At 46.8% G+C, this 6,000-nt stretch overlaps 1 protein-coding gene across 2 annotated transcripts in view; it reads left to right on the top strand.

Moving 5' to 3' along the window:
* Positions 1 to 602: 602 nt before the first annotated feature.
* The window catches only part of CTDP1 (CTD phosphatase subunit 1), a 101,366-nt gene continuing 95,968 nt past the window's right edge, over positions 603 to 6,000 (top strand). For both annotated transcript variants that reach the window (XM_042869432.1, XM_042869433.1), the window contains exon 1: positions 603 to 695. The gene's annotated coding sequence lies outside the window, so the exon portion shown is untranslated. The remainder of the gene's footprint in view (positions 696 to 6,000) is intronic.

The raw sequence follows: 6,000 nt of genomic DNA, 5'->3' as shown, positions 1-6,000 counted from the left end.
GCAGCGTCCCACCCGAAAGCAAAACCGCAACCCCCAGCCCGCCCCGCTCGCGCAGCCCGCCCCTCAGCGGCGGCGGTGGCGCGGATAGGCAGCCAGACCGCGAGAGGGCGCTCGCCGACCCGGAAACGTCTTTGAAGCGGGGACGGGGCGTGGCGCGGGCTCTCCCCGCCCCCTCCTCTTCCCCCGTTCTCGCTCCCGCGGAGCCGCGCGGCTGTGCCTTTAAGCCCGGCCGGGCGCGCGGTGTGTCGCGCCTGCGCAGTGGGGTCAGCACCGGCGGCGGCGGCTGTTGTGGCGCCCCGTGCCCCGCAGCGGCAGGCCGCGGCCCACTGCCAGGCCGGCGGCGGCGCGGGTGTCGCCATAGCGACCCGCCCCGGCGGGATGGAGGGACCGGCCGAGAGGGGCGGCGGGAGCGCGGCGGAGGGCTCCGCGGGGCCGATCGCGGAGATCCGGGCGCCGGGCCCGCGGCCGCTGCGGTTGCTGGAGTGGAAGGTGTCGGTGGGGGCTGCGGTGCAGATCGGGTCGGTGCTGGCGCTCTGCGCCCCGCTGCCGCCCGCCCCGCGTCCCGCCGCGGCCTCGCAGGGCTCCGGCGCCGGCCCCCGGCCCCAGCGCTCCGGCACCGAGCGCAAGCTGAAGGCGGAACGGCCCGGCGTCGTGCGGGAGCTGTGCGCGCGGCCCGGACAGGTCATCGCGCCCGGGTGAGTGCGCGGCGCCTCGGAGCGGGGCGGTGCCGGCGGGAGCCGCGGGCTGCAGGTGTTTGTCGGGAGCTGTGCCGCCTGGTCCGCGGCGTAAAGCGGGGCTTCTTCCGCCCGGTGCTGGCGGGCTCTCGGAGTCCTGTGTCGAGGCACCTGTGGGAGCTCGGGACGCGCCACGTTGTTTCGAACCCGGTGTTCCAAACGGAGCCGTTCTGTGCCGACTCCGCGCGCGAGAGCCGCATGTCTTCGCTGCGGGGTGCCGTGAAAGCGGCTCTAAGCTTCAAACCTACCCAGAAATAGCGAATAAACTCTTGACACCACCGGGACAAGTTACTGCTTGATGAGAAAGATGTGACTAGCAAAGTGCTGCAGCAAACTGTTGGAGTTGCTGGGCACGGTGCAGATACCATCAGGAGCCTAAATGCTGTTAACCTTATGTGTGTCTCAGTGTGTAAAGCTTCACAAGTATCAACCAAATGCTGTAATTCAAACTTTAAGAAGGGCAGGGGGTTAAACGAGAGAGGCTTTCTAGTTTAACTATGGCTCTGTCTTTGTAAGATTGCGTATTGGTCAACTTTCAATTTCCTAAATGCCAACAGCTAGATACGGCCTCTCAGGTTTCTAGGTTGAACTGGGCTTAAGTTGAACTAAGAGCTTGCTACCCTAAACTTCAAGCAGTTTCTTTTTTCTTGACAGGAAACCATCGAAACCCTCTACTTCCTCTGTTTTAGGACAACAAGTTATTTTCTTTTATTGCAGCTCTCTTGGTTGCTGGGTGGGTGCAGCTGGGCCTAAACTTTCTTGACTGAAGAATCACCAGCACGTAGGCAACATCTGTGTAAAGAGATGCTCTCAAAGATTCGGGAAAAAACAATAATTTTATTGGTGATAGAAGATAATGCAGAGGACATGAAGCTGTATTTTTCCTGCTACAGAAAGCATTATTCTTTCTGAGATAAGATTGTGTCGTTCTGTTATGCTACATCAGCATTCAGCTGCTACATCTGGTGTAAGGTGAACAATCTCCTGGTGTCTGATTCAGAGCAACCTGCCACAAATGCTAGGAATAAAATAGAATAAAAACGTGTGTAAAAATAGCACACTAAAATTTTAAAATAGTGTATGTGAGATGAAATTCGTCTTGATAGCACTGTGTGGACTGAGAGGTGAAGTTTTGTGTTGTTTTGTATTTTTAACTAAGAAGTTGAGGGGAAAAAATGAAACCCAATGTGAATTAAAAATATACTGGCTGTGGTATAGCAGCGTTTCAGGTTCAGCTTTATGTGGTAAGAACTTTGGACTTGAATGCACCAATTATTAGGCAGTTCTTGTGTTGATTTGTTTAATTTTGATTCACTTGATTATAATAAGCAAGCGCTTGCTTTGAAACAGAAAATGAATACTGTTTTTTATTACTGTTGTCCCTAGCTTCTGAAAATACTTGTCTTAAACTGACAACAGTTAGTTGTTAGTACTGACCTTTGCTGAACTGTTCTGGAGTTCTGAATTTTCAGCATGGTTTCTTACACACTGTAATGTTTTTGGGTAAATGTAGAAGAAAAATTCAAATGAAGAGGTAGAAAAAGCATGACGTGAAGGGAGTGGGGCTGGTCAGCATTTGCAGACATAACTGCATGTGTTCGGTAACGTATAAGATATGTTAGCAAGCATTTTATCTCTTGCCTGTAGCTTCCCATTTTGTGGAATGGAAGTAAAAACATTTCACCATCTATCAGCAATATTTGCACATGAAAGTAGTTGGCTATATGTAGTAGTTGCACGTAATAGTAGTTGACTAAAATATAGTAATAGCTGCTGTAGGTAACGTGGTAACAGCTGAAACTTTTTCATTGTCTCCAGAGGGTTCACTTGTCTCTTTTCCCGTTCCCAATCCAAGCTATCCAGGATCCTAGGTGCCATTTGCTGCTTTGAGAAAAGTGGGCTTGGTCAGTTTAACCCCTAATTCTTTGTAAACTGAAGATATGTGCAAATATTTGCCAGTCACATAAACACTGTAGGCATACTAGTTCTAGTTCAAATCTTTTTACTTAGAACATGAGAATGTAAATTACTTAAATATTTTTGGGGGATAAATAATGTGACTTGCTGTAAGTTTCTACATTGTCATTTTGGCTAACTTTATTACAATAATGTTTTCTGTTAAGATGTGTTTCTAATGCCTGCTCGTGGTTGGCTGTATTTTTTGTTTTAATCACATATGGGCTCAGATAAAAATCTTCCAGGGTATGAAAATAACATGCCACGTGCAGCACTCAGTTTTCTTGTAGCTTCATTTCCTACTTCTTGGCATAGGCCGTGGCTTTAGCAATCCTCCCCTTCATTCTGTATGGCCTTCCCTGAAGGCCTTGGTGTGTATTGCACTGGCAGAAGCTGCTGAAATGACTCACCTGGATGCTACAGGAGGAAGCTGCTTCTTGATTCTTCAGCAGTACCCATCCCTTGCTCCAGCCTGCTGGATTGGTGTGCAGAGGGCTGCAGGGAGGGGGTGGCTGGGGTGAAGATTGCAGCCTGGGGCAAGCAGGAGGTGGATGTTGCTTGTGCTGGCATACGTGGGCAATCAAATACCGAGCCAGGGCTGACTGAGTATGACCTGCTAGGACTGTAAATAGCAGGGATGACAGCAAGCAGGTGATGGAAGGTCTTTGATGTTAACAAAGCAAAATTTTCATGGGTGGCAGAGGCAACAAGTAAAATTTCATGAACTGCCGCGCTGCTCTGTGTATAATTAATGCTAGTTAGTCATCAGAGTTAATTGTTTCGAAGCTGTGACTGGTGTGTTAGGATTCTGGACTGGGACAATATTTTGTTTTATGTGAATATTTACATGAAGTGTTTCTAGGATTAAGTTGTCCTCTTTGGGGTTCTAATGATGGGATCAACTGCTGAAATTCTCTTGCATTGTTCACGCAGAATCTTCCAAAAGATTTATTCTCTGTACGTTTAGATTAAATACCTTTCTGTCTTAAATAGCTGTAGTAGCTAAAACTTGAATTCTTTTACAGAGCATAAAATAGCTGAGAGTTGTAATCAAAGTCTTAATGTGTCTGGATTCCAGTCAGAGCTTATTTTCTAAGAGATGGGTGTGTGTTCTCTAACACTGTAGATTGTGTTGTTGGTTGGTTTTTATCTGCAATATCACCGTTTGTTTATCTATTGTCACAAAGCCTCAGGGTTCATTTACCACCCAAGATGAGGCAGATGTTTAAGCTGGACCTCAGTACCTTTCATCTTGGAGTCTTGGAGAGGAATGAAGCACTGATCAGTTACAGGTTCTGAAGTGGTGACTGTTGTAGTAAAATACTGAAAAAACAACTTGCTGTTTCACTTAAACACAGATGTTTTCACAGTGTCCTGTCGAATATTTAATGAGCTTCTTAGAGTCTGCAGAAGTTGCCAAATACTGAGGAATGTTAAATAATACCTAGAAATCCCTATTTACTGTATCTCTTACCTACTTCCTTTTTATATTTGGATGCATTCTGTTTTTATAAGTGATGGTATCCATCTTTCCAGCCTGTTTCCTGTGCTTGTTTTTTCCCCTTCATATTCTGAGTGCTGATGCTAAGAAAGCTGCTTTTAGTGTATCTGTCGGATGAATTTGATATTGAAAAGGGTTCAAGCTCCAACTGATTTTCATTCCTTCATTGCTTTCTTCTTCTCTTCCTAGTTCTCTGGCACCTAAAAGCACCTGTTACAGGTAGCCGTGTGGAAGGGTTGAGTACCCTGTGAGAGGATTGAGTTCTCTATTCTTTATGTGACCATTTGTTTTCCCCGAACTTCCAGGATTTTTGTTATCGGGGGAATGAATCAGCCTGCTTAGCAGGGTTTGGTTGGAATCAGACGTCAAGTTCAGAAGTCACTGATAGAGAGGCGAGGCAGTGTAGTGTGGCTGTAGAAGCCTTGTGTGTGTCTTTCTCTTCAGTGAGGCTTCCCTGCATCTGGGTTTCGTGATTGCTTCCAACTTACAGGAGAGCTGGCTGGAAGGAATATGCCTCCAGCTTTCACCTATCTGGGTGCTGGAAGCCGTGTAGCTGAAGCTGGCCTGATCTCCTGCTTTTCATCCTTCCCACCCAACCTTCTGCTAAATAATCCGGACTGACCAATACCTTCATCTGGCCTGGTTGCCTCAATAGGAAGGCGGTGTGGGAAAGGGAGCACATAATTTCAGCAGTAGCTGGCATTTTGTTCAGATCAAAGTGGTTGTAGGTGTTGTAGGGTTTAAATTATAAGGTGAAATCAAGAAATAACAGTAATGAGGTTGCATATCTCCCTTACTACATATTGTGTAATTGTCTTTAGTGATGAATTGCTTTTATGCTTACAGAATTTCTCCCAAACTGGTGTATTTCCCATTGTCAGAGCTTTTGCTGTAAGCTGGTTATCTTACTTGAGCTCAAGGATTTTGTCAGCACATGTGGAATCCCGTGGGCCAGCAGTGAGATAGCTCATGGGGCTGTTTTGTGCTGTCATTGTGGATACGTTCCAGCACAATGGGAAGAGACTTTTACTTTAGTCATCTGATGGTGCTGAAAGAACAGATTTAGGGTGTCTGGGCTGATGCTGGTTGATTTGTACAAGATGTCATTCACTGGAGTTGCCTACATCCAGAAGGAATTTTTCCACTTCATACGATACAGCATAAAACTCTGCAGTATGCTGTGTAGGTTACTTCTAGTGGATGGAGGGAACATAGCTTAAATGTGATCTCTGAATGGAGAAAGTGGCCAGAAGTTGGAAGATAACGTAACAGTCTTTATTAACAAACGCAGAGTTGGAGGGATTGTAAGAAATCTGCTGTGTTGGTGCGATATCATAGAGTCACAGAATGGCCTGAGTTGAAAAGAACCACTATGATCATCTAGTTTCAACCCCCTGCTATGTGCAGGGTCACCAACCACCTGACCAGGCTGCCCAGTGTGCCTTTACCTAGAGGAGTGGAGAGCTTGAGAAGGAATGTGCCTCAAAAGAATCTGAAGGGATCAGAGATGGGTAAGCCAGAGATGGGTAAGCCAGAGATGGGTAAGCCTGCTGCTGCTTGGCTTTGCAGCAGTTCATCTGTGACTTGATGTTGCTGGGTAACTGACGTGAAAGTGTGTCAGTCTGTGGTTCAAGAAAAATGTACTTCTCATCCATGGTATTTTTCATGAGTTATTCAAGGACTCTGCCTGCTTCCTGGCAGATATTTTTGAGAGTTTTGGTTTGGTTTTTTTTTTTTTTAATTTCATGGTTAAATATCTAAGGAATTAATCCTTCATGGCGATCCTTCACCTTCAAGGTGATTAGGGCT

This window comes from Lagopus leucura, unplaced genomic scaffold (genome assembly GCF_019238085.1).
Source record: "Lagopus leucura isolate 7727_CA_CO unplaced genomic scaffold, USGS_WTPT01 Super-Scaffold_100002, whole genome shotgun sequence".
Lineage (NCBI taxonomy): Eukaryota > Metazoa > Chordata > Aves > Galliformes > Phasianidae > Lagopus > Lagopus leucura.
This window is presented reverse-complemented; position numbering and strand designations above follow the sequence as displayed.